Source organism: Nicotiana tabacum, chromosome 6 (assembly GCF_000715075.1).
Source record: "Nicotiana tabacum cultivar K326 chromosome 6, ASM71507v2, whole genome shotgun sequence".
In the NCBI taxonomy this organism is placed as follows: domain Eukaryota; kingdom Viridiplantae; phylum Streptophyta; class Magnoliopsida; order Solanales; family Solanaceae; genus Nicotiana; species Nicotiana tabacum.
The window spans coordinates 82,656,314-82,671,695 of record NC_134085.1 but is presented as its reverse complement, the minus strand read 5'-3'; positions in this window follow the sequence as shown (position 1 = coordinate 82,671,695).

The following is a 15,382-nucleotide window of genomic DNA, read 5'->3' as shown; positions in this document are numbered from 1 at the left end:
AAGGTTTGACCTTGATCGAACGACGACGGGTTGTTATTTCAATAAGTTCGAAATAACACCCTTCAAGGCAGAGTTTATTCGCCACCAAAAAAAATGTTCGACCTCGATCGAACGACGACGGGCTGTTATTTGGATAAGTTCGAAATAACACCCAAGGCCTAGGCCCTTCGCCATTAAAAAAGAAAGGTTTGACCTCGATCTAAGGATGATGGGCTGTTATTTCGATAAGTTCAAAATAACACCCAATGCCAAGGGCCTTTGCCATCAAAAAAGAAAGGTTCGACCTTGATCGAATGACGACTGGCTATTATTTCGATAAGTTCGACATAACCCCAAGGCCAAGGGCCTTCGCCATCAGAAAAGAAAGGTTCTACCTCGATTGAACGACAACGGGCTGTTATTTCGAAAAGTTCGAAATAACACCTTTCAAGGCCAAGGGCCTTATACATTAAAAAGGAAAGGTTCGACCTTGATCGAACGATAACGGACTATTATTTCGATAAGTTCGAAATAACACCCTTCAAGGCCAAGGCCTTCACCATCAAAAAGGAAAGGTTCGACCTCGATCGAATGACGACGGGCTGTTATTTTGATTAGTTCGAAATAACACCCTTCAAGGCCAAGGGCAAAAAAGAAAGGTTCAACCTCAATCGAACGACGACGGGCTGTTATTTCGATAAGTTGGAAATAACACTTTCAAGGCCAAGAGACTTCTCCATAAAAAAAGAAAGGTTCGACCTCGATCGAACGACGACGAGTTGTTATTTCAATAAGTTCGAAATAACACCCTTCAAGGCAGAGTTTCTTCGCCATCAAAAAAGAAAGGTTCGACCTTGATCGAACGTTGACGGGCTGTTATTTCGATAAGTTCGAAATAACACCCTTCAAGGCTAAGGGCCTTCGCCATCATAAAAGAAAGGTTCGACCTCGATCAAACGACAATGGGCTGTTATTTCCATAAGTTCAAAATAACACCTTTCAAGGCCAAGGGCCTTCGCCATCAAAAAATAAAGGTTCGACCTCGATCGAACGACAATGGGCTGTTATTTCGATAAGTTCAAAATAACACCCTTCAAGGCCAATGGCCTTCGCCATCAAAAAGAAAAGGTTCGACCTCGATCGAATGACGACGGGCTGTTATTTCGATAAGTTCGAAATAACCCCAAGGCCAAGGGCCTTCGCCATCAAAAAAGAAAGGTTTGACCTTGAACGAACGACGACGGGCTGTTATTTCGATATGTTCGAAATAACACCCTTCAAGGCCAGGGGCCTTCGCCATCAAAAAAGAAAGTCTCGACCTCGATCGAAAGACGACGGGTTGTTATTTCGATAAGTTCAAAATAACACCCTTGAAGACCAAGGGCCTTCTCCATCAAAAAAGAAAGGTTTGGCCTCGATCGAACGACGACGGTCTATTATTTCGACAAGTTTGAAATTACACCCTTCAAGGCCAAGGGCCTTCGCCATCAAAAAAGAAAGGTTCGACCTCGATCGAACGAGGACAGGCTGTTATTTTTATAAGTTCAAAATAACACCCAAGGCCAAGGGCCTTCGCCATCAAAAAAGAAAGGTTCGACCTTGATCGATCGACGACGGGCTGTTATTTCGATAAGTTCGAAAACACCCTTCAAGGGCAAGGGCCTTCGCCATTAAAAAAGAAAGGTTCGACCTCGATTGAACGACGACGAGCTGTTATTTAGATAAGTTCGAAATAACACCCAAGGCCAAGGGCCTTCGCCATCAAAACAGAAAGGTTCGACCTCGATCGAACGATGACAGACTGTTATTTTGATAAGTTTGAAATAACACCCTTCAAGGCCAAGGGCCTTCGCCATCAAATAATAAAGGTTCGACCTTGATCGAACAACGACGGGCTGTTATTTCGATATGTTCGAAATAACAACCTTCAACGCCAAGGGCCTTCGCCATCAAAATATAAAGGTTCAACCTCGATCGAACGACGACATGCTGCTATTTCGTTAAGTTCGAAAAAACAACCTTCAAGGGCAAGGGCCTTTGCCATCAAAAAAGAAAGGTTCGACCTCGATCGAATGACGACGGGCTGTTATTTCGATAAGTTCGAAATAACCCCAAGGCCAAGGGCCTTCTTCATCAAAAAAGAAAGCTTCGACCTCGATCGAACGGCGATGGGCTGTTATTTCAATAAGTTCGAAATAACACCCTTCAAGGCAGAGTTTATTCGCCACCAAAAAAAAGGTTCGACCTTGATCAAACGACGACGGGATGTTATTTCGATAAGTTCGAAATAACACCCTTCAGAGGAAAGGGCCTTAACAATTAAAAAAGAAAGGTTCGACCTCGATCGAACGACGACGGGCTGTTATTTGGATAAGTTCGAAATAACACCCAAGGCCTAGGGCCTTCTCCATTAAAAAAGAAAGGTTTGACCTTGATCTAAGGATGATGGGCTGTTATTTCGATAAGTTCAAAATAACACCCAATGCCAAGGGCCTTTGCCATCAAAAAAGAAAGGTTCGACCTCGATCGAATGACGACAGGCTGTTATTTCGATAAGTTCGACATAACCCCAAGGCCAAGGGCCTTCGCCATCAAAAAAGAAAGGTTCTACCTCGATTGAACGACAACGGGCTGTTATTTCGAAAAGTTCGAAATAACACCTTTCAAGGCCAAGGGCATTATACATTAAAAAGGAAAGGTTCGACCTTGATCGAACGATAACGGACTATTATTTCGATAAGTTCGAAATAACACCCTTCAAGGCCAAGGCCTTCACCATCAAAAAGGAAAGGTTCGACCTCGATCGAATGACGACGGGCTGTTATTTTGATTAGTTCGAAATAACACCCTTCAAGGCCAAGGGCAAAAAAGAAAGGTTCAACCTCGATCGAACGACGACGGGCTGTTATTTCGATAAGTTGGAAATAACACTTTCAAGGCCAAGAGACTTCTCCATAAAAAAAGAAAGGTTCGACCTCGATCGAACGACGACGAGTTGTTATTTCAATAAGTTCGAAATAACACCCTTCAAGGCAGAGTTTCTTCGCCATCAAAAAAGAAAGGTTCGACCTTGATCGAACGTTGACGGGCTATTATTTCGATAAGTTCGAAATAACACCCTTCAAGGCTAAGGGCCTTCGCCATCATAAAAGAAAGGTTCGACCTCGATCAAACGACAATGGGCTGTTATTTCCATAAGTTCAAAATAACACCTTTCAAGGCCAAGGGCCTTCGCCATCAAAAATAAAGGTTCGACCTCGATCGAACGACAATGGGCTGTTATTTCGATAAGTTCAAAATAACACCCTTCAAGGCCAATGGCCTTCGCCATCAAAAAGAAAAGGTTCGACCTCGATCGAATGACGACGGGCTGTTATTTCGATAAGTTCGAAATAACCCCAAGGCCAAGGGCCTTCGCCATAAAAAAAGAAACGTTTGACCTTGAACGAACGACGACGGGCTGTTATTTCGATATGTTCGAAATAACACCCTTCAAGGCCAGGGGCCTTCGCCATCAAAAAAGAAAGTCTCGACCTCGATCGAAAGACGACGGGTTGTTATTTCGATAAGTTCAAAATAACACCCTTGAAGACCAAGGGCCTTCTCCATCAAAAAAGAAAGGTTTGGCCTCGATCGAACGACGACGGTCTATTATTTCGACAAGTTTGAAATTACACCCTTCAAGGCCAAGGGCCTTCGCCATCAAAAAAGAAAGGTTCGACCTCGATCGAACGATGACAGGCTGGTATTTTTATAAGTTCAAAATAACACCCAAGGCCAAGGGCCTTCGCCATCAAAAAAGAAAGTCTCGACCTCGATCGAAAGACGACGGGTTGTTGTTTCGATAAGTTCAAAATAACACCCTTGAAGACCAAGGGCCTTCTCCATCAAAAAAGAAAGGTTTGGCCTCGATCGAACGACGACGGTCTATTATTTCGACAAGTTTGAAATTACACCCTTCAAGGCCAAGGGCCTTCGCCATCAAAAAAAGAAAGGTTCGACCTCGATCGAACAATGACAGGCTGTTATTTTTATAAGTTCAAAATAACACCCAAGGCCAAGGGCCTTCGCCATCAAAAAAGAAAGGTTCGACCTTGATCGATCGACGACGGGCTGTTATTTCGATAAGTTCGAAAACACCCTTCAAGGGCAAGGGCCTTCGCCATTAAAAAAGAAAGGTTCGACCTCGATTGAACGACAACGAGCTGTTATTTAGATAAGTTCGAAATAACACCCAAGGCCAAGGGCCTTCGCCATCAAAACAGAAAGGTTCGACCTCGATCGAACGATGACGGACTGTTATTTTGATAAGTTTGAAATAACACCCTTCAAGGCCAAGGGCCTTCGCCATCAAATAATAAAGGTTCGACCTTGATCGAACAACGACGGGCTGTTATTTCGATATGTTCGAAATAACAACCTTCAACGCCAAGGGCCTTCGCCATCAAAATATAAAGGTTCAACCTCGATCGAACGACGACAGGCTGCTATTTCATTAAGTTCGAAAAAACAACCTTCAAGGGCAAGGGCCTTTGCCATCAAAAAAGAAAGGTTCGACCTCGATCGAATGACGACGGGCTGATATTTCGATAAGTTCGAAATAACCCCAAGGCCAAGAGCCTTCGCCATCAAAAAAGAAAGGTTCGACCTCGATTGAACGACAACGGGTTGTTATTTCGAAAAGTTAGAAATAACACCTTTCAAAGCCAAGGGCCTTATACATTAAAAAGGAAAGGTTCGACCTTGATCGAACGACGACGGGCTTTTATTTCGATAAGTTCGAAATAACACCCTTCAAGGCCAAGGGCCTTCACCATCAAAAAAGAAAGGTTCGACCTCGATCGAATGACGACGGGCTGTTTTTTTGATTCGTTCTAAATAACACCCTTCAAGGCCAAGGGCAAAAAAGAAAGGTTCGACCTCGATCGAACGACGACGGGCTGTTATTTCGATAAGTTTGAAATAACACCCTTCAAGGCCAAGAGCCTTCGCCATCAAAAAAGAAAGGTTCGACCTCGATCGAACGACGACGGGTTGTTATTTCAATATGTTCGAAATAACACCCTTCAAGGCAGAGTTTCTTCGCCACCAAAAAAAAAGGTTCGACCTCGATCAAACGACGACGGGCTATTATTTTGATAAGTTCGAAATAACACCCTTCAAAGGAAAGGGCCTTCACCATTAAAAAAGAAAGGGTAGACCTCGATCGAACGACGACGGGCTTTTATTTGGATAAGTTCGAAATAACACCCAAGGCCTAGGCCCTTCGCCATCAAAAAAGAAAGGTTTGACCTCGATCTAACGATGATGGGCTGTTATTTCGATAAGTTCAAAATAACACCCAAGGCCAAGGGCGTTTGCCTCAAAAAAGAAAGGTTCGACCTCGATCGAATGACGACGGGCTGTTATTTCGATAAGTTCGAAATAACCCCAAGGCCAAGGGCCTTCGCCATCAAAAAAGAAAGGTTCGACCTCGACTGAATGACAACGAGCTGTTATTTCAAAAAGTTAGAAATAACACTTTTCAAGGCCAAGGGCCTTATACATTAAAAAGCAAAGGTTCGCCCTTGATCGAACGACGACGGGCTGTTATTTCGATAAGTTCGAAATAACACCCTTCAAGGCCAAAGGCCTTCACCATCAAAAACGAAAGGTTCAACCTCGATCGAATGACGCCGGGCTGTTATTTTGATTAGTTCGAAATAACACCCTTCAAGGTCAAGGGCAAAAAAGAAAGGTTCGACCTCGATCGAACGACGACGGGCTGTTATTTCGATAAGTTCGAAATAACACCCTTCAAGTCCAAGAGCCTTCGCCATCAAAAAAGAAAGGTTCGACCTCGATCTTAACGACGACGGGTTGTTATTTCAATAAGTTCGAAATAACACCCTTCAAGGCAGAGTTTCTTCGCCACCAAAAAAAAAGGATCGACCTCGATCAAACGACGACGGGCTGTTATTTCGATAAGTTCGAAATAACACCCTTCAAAGGAAAGGGCCTTCGCCATTAAAAAAGAAAGGTTCGACCTCGATCGAACGACGACGGGCTGTTATTTGGATAAGTTCGAAATAACACCAAAGGCCTAGCGGCCTTATTCAATAAAAAGGAAAGGTTCGACCTTGATCGAACAACGACGGGCTGTTATTTCGATAAGTTCGAAATAATACCCTTCAGGGCCAAGGGCCTTCACCATCAAAAAAGAAAGGTTCGACCTCGATCGAATGACAACGGGCTGTTATTTTGATTAGTTCGAAATAACACCCTTCAAGGCCAAGGGAAAAAAAGAAAGGTTCGACCTTGATCGAACGACGACGGGCTGTTATTTTGATAAGTTCGAAATAACACCCTTCAAGGCCAAGAGTCTTCACCATCAAAAAAGAAAGGTTCGACCTCAATCGAACGACGACGGGTTGTTATTTTGATAAGTTCGAAATAACACCCTTCAAGGCCAAAGGCTTTCACCATTAAAAAAGAAAGGTTCGACCTCGATCGAACGACGATGGCCTGTTATTTCGATAAGTTCAAAATAACACCCAATGAAAGTGCCTTCGCCATCAAAAAAGAAAGGTTCGACCTCGATGGAACGATAATGGGCTGTTATTTCGATAAGTTCGAATTAACACCCAAGGTCAAGGGCCTTCTCCATCAAAAAAGAAAGGTTCGACCTTAATCGAACGTTGACGGGCTGTTATTTCGATAAGTTCGAAATAACACCCTTCAAGGCTAAGGGCCTTCGCCATCAAAAAAGAAAGGTTCGACCTCGATCGAACGACAATGGGCTGTTATTTCGATAAGTTCGAAATAACACCCTTCAAGTCCAAGGCCCTTTGCCATCAAAAAAGAAAGGTTCGACCTCGATCGAACGACAATGGGCTGTTATTTCGATAAGTTCAAAATAACACCCTTCATGGCCAAGGGCCTTCGCCATCAAAAAGGAAAGGTTCGACCTCGATCGAATGACGACGGGCTGTTATTTCGATAAGTTCGAAATAACCCCAAGGCCAAGGGCCTTCGCCATCAAAAAAGAAAGGTTCGACCTCGATTGAATGACAACGGGCTGTTATTTCAAAAAGTTCAAAATAACACCTTTCAAGGCCAAGGGCCTTATACATTAAAAAGGAAAGGTTCGACCTTGATCGAATGACGACGGGCTGTTATTTCGATAAGTTCGAAATAACTCCCTTCAAGGCCAAGGGCCTTCACCATCAAAAAAGAAAGGTTCGACCTCGATCGAATGACGACGGGCTGTTATTTTGATTAGTTCGAAATAACACCCTACAAGGTCAAGGGCAAAAAAGAAAGGTTCGACCTCGATTGAACGACGACGGGCTGTTATTTCGATAAGTTCGAAATAACACCCTTCAAGGCCAAGAGCCTTCGCCATCAAAAAAGAAAGGTTCGACCTCGATCTTAACGACGACGGGTTGTTATTTCAATAAGTTCGAAATAACACCCTTCAAGGCAGAGTTTCTTCGCCACCAAAAAAAAAGGATCGACCTCGATCAAACGACGACGGGCTGTTATTTCGATAAGTTCGAAATAACACCCTTCAAAGGAAAGGGCCTTCGCCATTAAAAAAGAAAGGTTCGACCTCGATCGAACGACGACGGGCTGTTATTTGGATAAGTTCGAAATAACACCAAAGGCCTAGCGCCTTCGCCATCAAAAAAGAAAGGTTTGACCTCGATCTAACGATGATGGGCTATTATTTTGAAAAGTTTGAAATAACACCCTTCAAGGCCAAGGGCCTTCGCCATCAAATAATAAAGGTTCGACCTTGATCGAATGACGACGGGCTGTAATTTCGATAAGTTCGAAATAACCCCAAGGCCAAGGGCCTTCGCCATCAAAAAAGAAAGGTTCGACCTCGATTGAACGACAACGGGCTGTTATTTCAAAAAGTTCGAAATAACACCTTTCAAGGCCAAGGGCCTTATACATTAAAAAGGAAAGGTTCGACCTTGATCGAACGACGACGGGCTATTATTTCGATAAGTTCGAAATAATAGCCTTCAGAGCCAAGGGCCTTCACCATCAAAAAATAAAGGTTTGACCTCGATCGAATGACAACGCGCTGTTATTTTGATTAGTTCAAAATAGCACCCTTCAAGGCCAAGGGAAAAAAAGAAAGGTTCGACCTTGATCGAACGACGACAGGCTGTTATTTTGATAAGTTTGAAATAACACCCTTCAAGGCCAAGAGCCTTCACCATCAAAAAAGAAAGGTTCGACCTCGATCGAACGACGACGGGCTGTTATTTTGATAAGTTCGAAATAATACCCTTCAAGGCCAAGGGCTTTCACCATTAAAAAAGAAAGGTTCGACCTCGATCGAACGACGATGGCCTGTTATTTCGATAAGTTTAAAATAACACCCAATGACAAGTGCCTTCGCCATCAAAAAAGAAAGGTTCGACCTCGATGGAACGATAATGGGCTGTTATTTCGATAAGTTCGAATTAACACCCAAGGTCAAGGGCCTTCGCCATCAAAAAAGAAAGGTTCGACCTTGATCGAACGTTGACGGGCTATTATTTCGATAAGTTCGAAATAACACCCTTCAAGGCTAAGGGCCTTCGCCATCAAAAAAGAAAGGTTCGACCTCGATCGAACAACAATGGGCTGTTATTTCGATAAGTTCAAAATAACACCCTTCAAGGCCAAGGGCCTTCGCCATCAAAAAAGAAAGGTTCGACCTCGATCGGACGACAATGGGCTGTTATTTCGATAAGTTCAAAATAACACCCTTCAAGGCCAAGGGCCTTCGCCATCAAAAAGGAAAGGTTCGACCTCGATCGAATGACGACGGGCTATTATTTCGATAAGTTCGAAATAACCCCAAGGCCAAGAGCCTTCGCCATCAAAAAAGAAAGGTTTGACCTTGATCGAACGATGACGGGCTGTTATTTCGATAAGTGCGAAATAACACCCTTCAAGGCGAGGGGCCTTCGCCATCAAAAAAGAAAGTTTCGACCTCGATCGAACGACAATGGGTTGTTATTTCGATAAGTTCTTAATAACACCCTTCAAGGCCCAGGGCCTTCGCCATCAAAAAGGAAAGGTTTGATTCGATCGAACGATGACGGGCTGTGATTTCGATAAATTCAAATTAACACCCAAGGCCAAGGCTTTCACCATCAAAAAAGAAAGGTTCGACCTCGATCGAACGACGTCGGGCTGTTATTTTTATAATTTCAAAATAACACCCAAGGCCAAGGGCCTTCGCCATCAAAAAAGAAAGGTTCGACCTTGATTGAACGACGACGGGCTGTTATTTAGATAAGTTCGAAATAACACCCAAGGCCAAGGGCCTTTGCCATCAAAACAGAAATGTTCGACCTCGATAGAACGATGACGGACTGTTATTTTGATAAGTTTGAAATAACACCCTTCCAGGCCAAGGGCCTTCGCCATCAAATAATAAAGGTTTGACCTTGATCGAACAACGACGGGCTGTTATTTTGATATGTTCGAAATAACAACCTTCCATGCCAAGGGCCTTCGACATCAAAATATAAAGGTTTAACCTCGATCGAACGACGACAGGCTGCTATTTCGTTAAGTTCGAAAAAACAACCTTCAAGAGCAAGGGCCTTCGCCATCAAAAAATAAAGGTTCGACCTCGATCGAACGACGACGAGCTGTTATTTCGATAAGTTTGAAATAACACCCTTCAAGGCCAAGAGCCTTCCCCATCAAAAAAGAAAGGTTCGACCTCGATCGAACGACGACGGGTTGTTATTTCAATAAGTTCTAAATAACACCCTTCAAGGCAGAGTTTCTTCGCCACCAAAAAAAAAGGTTCGACCTCGATCAAACGACGACGGTCTGTTATTTCGATAAGTTCGAAATAACACCCTTCAAAGGAAAGGGCCTTCACCATTAAAAAAGAAAGGTTCGACCTTGATCGAACGACGACGGGCTGTTATTTGGATAAGTTCGAAATAACACCCAAGGCCTAGGGCCTTCTCCATAAAAAAAGAAAGGTTTGACCTCGATCTAACGATGATGGGCTGTTATTTCGATAAGTTCAAAATAACACCCAAGGCCAAGGCCCTTCCCTATTTAAAAAGAAAGGTTTGACCTCGATGGTATGATGACATGCTGTTATTTCAATAAGTTCGAAATAACACCCAAGGCTAAGGTCCTTCTCTATCAAAAAAGAATGGTTCGACCTCGATCGAACGACGACGGGCTGTTATTTCGATAATTTCGAAATAAACACCCTTCAAGGCCAAGGGCCTTCGCCATCAAAAAGAAAGGTTCGACCTCGATTGAACGACTACGGGCTGTCATTTCGATAAGTTCGAAATAACAACCTTCAAGGCCAAGGGCCTTATACATAAAAAAGGAAAGGTTCGACCTTGATCGAAAGACGACAGGTAGTTATTTCAATAAGTTCGAAATAACACCCTTCAATGACGAGGTTCTTCGCCATCAAAAAAGAAAGGTTTGACCTCGATCGAACGACGATGGACTATTATTTCGATAAGTTCAAAATAACACCCTTTAAGGCCAAGGGCCTTCGCCATCAAAAAAGAAAGGTTCGACTTTGATCGAACAACGCCGGGGTGTTATTTCGATAAGTTTCAAATAACACCCTTCTAGGCCAAGGGCCTTCGCCATTAAAAAAAAAGTTCGACCTCGATCGAACGATGACGGGCTGTTATTTCGATAAGTTCGAAATAACACCCTTCAAGGGCAAGGACCTTCGCCATTAAAAAAGAAAGGTTCGACCTCGATCGAACGACGACGGGTTGTTATTTCGATAAGTTCTAAATAACACCCAAGGCCAAGGGCCTTCGCCATCAAAAAAGAAAGGTTCGACCTCGATCAAACAACGACAGGCTGTTATTTTGATAAGTTCAAAATAACACCCTTCACGGCCAAGGGTATTCGCCATAAAAAAAGAAAGGTTCGACCTCGATCACACGATGATGGGCTGTCATTTCGATAAGTTCAAAATAACACCCTTCAAGGCCAAGGGCCTTATACATTTAAAATGGAAAGGTTTGACCTTGATCAAACGACGACGGGATGTTATTTCGATAAGTTTGAAATAACCCCAAGGCCAAGGGCCTTCGCCATCAAAAAATAAAGGTTCGACCTCGATTGAACGACAACGGGCTGTTATTTCAAAAAGTTCGAAATAACACCTTTCAAGGCCAAAGGCCTTATACATTAAAAAGGAAAGGTTCGACCTTGATCGAACGACGACGGGCTGTTATTTCGATAAGTTCGAAATAACACCCTTCAAGGCCAAGGGCCTTCACCATCAAAAAAGAAAGGTTCAACCTCAATCGAATGACGACGGGCTGTTATTTTAATTAGTTCGAAATAACACCCTTCAAGGCCAAGGGCAAAAAACAAAGGTTCGACCTCGATCGAACGATGACGGGCTGTTATTTCGATAAGTTCGAAATAACACCATTCAAGGCCAAGGGCCTTATACATTAAAAAAAGAAAGGTTTGACCTTGATCAAACGACGACGTGATGTTATTTCGATAAGTTTGAAATAACACCCTTCAAGGCCAAGGGCCTTCGCCATCAAAAAAGAAAGGTTTGACCTCGATCGAACGACGACGGGATGTCATTTCGATAAGTTCAAAATAACACCCTTCAAGGACAAGGGCCTTCGCCATCAAAAAGTTAAGGTGCGACCTAGATCGAACGATGACATGCTGTTATTTCGATAAGTTCAAAATAACACCCAAGGCCAAGGCCCTTCCCTATTAAAAAAGAAAGGTTTGACCTCGATGGTACGATGACGGGCTGTTATTTCAATAAGTTCGAAATAACACCCAAGGCTAAGGTCCTTCTCCATCAAAAAAGAATGGTTCGACCTCGATCGAACAACGACGGGCTGTTATTTCGATAATTTCGAAATAAACACCCTTCAAGGCCAAGGGCCTTCGCCATCAAAAAGAAAGGTTCGACCTCGATTGAACGACTACGGGCTGTCATTTCGATAAGTTCGAAATAACAACCTTCAAGGCCAAGGGCCTTATACATAAAAAAGGAAAGGTTCGACCTTGATCGAACGACGACAGGTAGTTATTTCAATAAGTTCGAAATAACACCCTTCAATGACGAGGTTCTTCGCCATCAAAAAATAAAGGTTCGACCTCGATCGAACGACGACGAGCTGTTATTTCGATAAGTTTGAAATAACACCCTTCAAGGCCAAGAGCCTTCCCCATCAAAAAAGAAAGGTTCGACCTCGATCGAACGACGACGGGTTGTTATTTCAATAAGTTCTAAATAACACCCTTCAAGGCAGAGTTTCTTCGCCACCAAAAAAAAAGGTTCGACCTCGATCAAACGACGACGGTCTGTTATTTCGATAAGTTCGAAATAACACCCTTCAAAGGAAAGGGCCTTCACCATTAAAAAAGAAAGGTTCGACCTTGATCGAACGACGACGGGCTGTTATTTGGATAAGTTCGAAATAACACCCAAGGCCTAGGGCCTTCTCCATAAAAAAAGAAAGGTTTGACCTCGATCTAACGATGATGGGCTGTTATTTCGATAAGTTCAAAATAACACCCAAGGCCAAGGCCCTTCCCTATTTAAAAAGAAAGGTTTGACCTCGATGGTATGATGACATGCTGTTATTTCAATAAGTTCGAAATAACACCCAAGGCTAAGGTCCTTCTCCATCAAAAAAGAATGGTTCGACCTCGATCGAACGACGACGGGCTGTTATTTCGATAATTTCGAAATAAACACCCTTCAAGGCCAAGGGCCTTCGCCATCAAAAAGAAAGGTTCGACCTCGATTGAACGACTACGGGCTGTCATTTCGATAAGTTCGAAATAACAACCTTCAAGGCCAAGGGCCTTATACATAAAAAAGGAAAGGTTCGACCTTGATCGAAAGACGACAGGTAGTTATTTCAATAAGTTCGAAATAACACCCTTCAATGACGAGGTTCTTCGCCATCAAAAAAGAAAGGTTTGACCTCGATCGAACGACGATGGACTATTATTTCGATAAGTTCAAAATAACACCCTTTAAGGCCAAGGGCCTTCGCCATCAAAAAAGAAAGGTTCGACTTTGATCGAACAACGCCGGGGTGTTATTTCGATAAGTTTCAAATAACACCCTTCTAGGCCAAGGGCCTTCGCCATTAAAAAAAAAGTTCGACCTCGATCGAACGATGACGGGCTGTTATTTCGATAAGTTCGAAATAACACCCTTCAAGGGCAAGGACCTTCGCCATTAAAAAAGAAAGGTTCGACCTCGATCGAACGACGACGGGTTGTTATTTCGATAAGTTCTAAATAACACCCAAGGCCAAGGGCCTTCGCCATCAAAAAAGAAAGGTTCGACCTCGATCAAACAACGACAGGCTGTTATTTTGATAAGTTCAAAATAACACCCTTCACGGCCAAGGGTATTCGCCATAAAAAAAGAAAGGTTCGACCTCGATCACACGATGATGGGCTGTCATTTCGATAAGTTCAAAATAACACCCTTCAAGGCCAAGGGCCTTATACATTTAAAATGGAAAGGTTTGACCTTGATCAAACGACGACGGGATGTTATTTCGATAAGTTTGAAATAACCCCAAGGCCAAGGGCCTTCGCCATCAAAAAATAAAGGTTCGACCTCGATTGAACGACAACGGGCTGTTATTTCAAAAAGTTCGAAATAACACCTTTCAAGGCCAAAGGCCTTATACATTAAAAAGGAAAGGTTCGACCTTGATCGAACGACGACGGGCTGTTATTTCGATAAGTTCGAAATAACACCCTTCAAGGCCAAGGGCCTTCACCATCAAAAAAGAAAGGTTCAACCTCAATCGAATGACGACGGGCTGTTATTTTAATTAGTTCGAAATAACACCCTTCAAGGCCAAGGGCAAAAAACAAAGGTTCGACCTCGATCGAACGATGACGGGCTGTTATTTCGATAAGTTCGAAATAACACCATTCAAGGCCAAGGGCCTTATACATTAAAAAAAGAAAGGTTTGACCTTGATCAAACGACGACGTGATGTTATTTCGATAAGTTTGAAATAACACCCTTCAAGGCCAAGGGCCTTCGCCATCAAAAAACAAAGGTTTGACCTCGATCGAACGACGACGGGATGTCATTTCGATAAGTTCAAAATAACACCCTTCAAGGACAAGGGCCTTCGCCATCAAAAAGTTAAGGTGCGACCTAGATCGAACGATGACATGCTGTTATTTCGATAAGTTCAAAATAACACCCAAGGCCAAGGCCCTTCCCTATTAAAAAAGAAAGGTTTGACCTCGATGGTACGATGACGGGCTGTTATTTCAATAAGTTCGAAATAACACCCAAGGCTAAGGTCCTTCTCCATCAAAAAAGAATGGTTCGACCTCGATCGAACAACGACGGGCTGTTATTTCGATAATTTCGAAATAAACACCCTTCAAGGCCAAGGGCCTTCGCCATCAAAAAGAAAGGTTCGACCTCGATTGAACGACTACGGGCTGTCATTTCGATAAGTTCGAAATAACAACCTTCAAGGCCAAGGGCCTTATACATAAAAAAGGAAAGGTTCGACCTTGATCGAACGACGACAGGTAGTTATTTCAATAAGTTCGAAATAACACCCTTCAATGACGAGGTTCTTCGCCATCAAAAAATAAAGGTTCGACCTCGATCGAACGACGATGAGCTGTTATTTCGATAAGTTTGAAATAACACCCTTCAAGGCCAAGAGCCTTCCCCATCAAAAAAGAAAGGTTCGACCTCGATCGAACGACGACGGGTTGTTATTTCAATAAGTTCTAAATAACACCCTTCAAGGCAGAGTTTCTTCGCCACCAAAAAAAAAAGGTTCGACCTCGATCAAACGACGACGGTCTGTTATTTCGATAAGTTCGAAATAACACCCTTCAAAGGAAAGGGCCTTCACCATTAAAAAAGAAAGGTTCGACCTTGATCGAACGACGACGGGCTGTTATTTGGATAAGTTCGAAATAACACCCAAGGCCTAGGGCCTTCTCCATAAAAAAAGAAAGGTTTGACCTCGATCTAACGATGATGGGCTGTTATTTCGATAAGTTCAAAATAACACCCAAGGCCAAGGCCCTTCCCTATTTAAAAAGAAAGGTTTGACCTCGATGGTATGATGACATGCTGTTATTTCAATAAGTTCGAAATAACACCCAAGGCTAAGGTCCTTCTCCATCAAAAAAGAATGGTTCGACCTCGATCGAACGACGACGGGCTGTTATTTCGATAATTTCGAAATAAACACCCTTCAAGGCCAAGGGCCTTCGCCATCAAAAAGAAAGGTTCGACCTCGATTGAACGACTACGGGCTGTCATTTCGATAAGTTCGAAATAACAACCTTCAAGGCCAAGGGCCTTATACATAAAAAAGGAAAGGTTCGACCTTGATCGAAAGACGACAGGTAGTTATTT